Source organism: Penaeus monodon, chromosome 29 (assembly GCF_015228065.2).
Source record: "Penaeus monodon isolate SGIC_2016 chromosome 29, NSTDA_Pmon_1, whole genome shotgun sequence".
Taxonomy (NCBI): Eukaryota; Metazoa; Arthropoda; class Malacostraca; order Decapoda; family Penaeidae; genus Penaeus; species Penaeus monodon.
The window spans coordinates 6701440-6701886 of record NC_051414.1 but is presented as its reverse complement, the minus strand read 5'-3'; the positions used below and the strand labels follow the sequence as shown (position 1 = coordinate 6701886).

The window sequence follows — 447 nt, the reverse complement described above, 5'->3', positions numbered from 1 at the left end:
TACCCCAACCCGCACTCCCTCCCCTTTTACCCCAACCCGCACTCCCTCCCCTTTTACCCCAACCCGCACTCCCTCCCCTCCTACCCTTATCCATCCACCTTCCTCCTCCTCCTTTCCCTCCACCCCTTCCCTTCCCTTCCCCCATCCCTAACAAGCCAATTATACCGTCATCATTAAAATCACTAAAACCTCGGCAGATACCGTGACACTTCCATGCAGATTCCCATTATAAGTTCCTGTCGCTTCGGTCGACGGGAAAAATATATGTAATTTGACATCTCTTTTTGAATAGGAAAAGGTTTAGGTTTAGTCTAACGTCTTCTTTGTGATGCTCGGTTGTTTTTGATATTCGATTTTGTTGTGGAGTTAGATGTCGGCTGTACATTTGATTGCTTTGTTTAGGTCAGTCATTTTTTTTTTATTTTTTTAGATTGAGAGGGGGTGGGC

General features: G+C 45.6%; 1 protein-coding gene across 1 annotated transcript in view; it reads left to right on the top strand.

The window, feature by feature from the left end:
* LOC119591633 (putative defense protein 3) overlaps nt 1-447 on the top strand; it is a 5624-nt gene that overhangs the window by 4425 nt on the left and 752 nt on the right. The window lies entirely within an intron of this gene.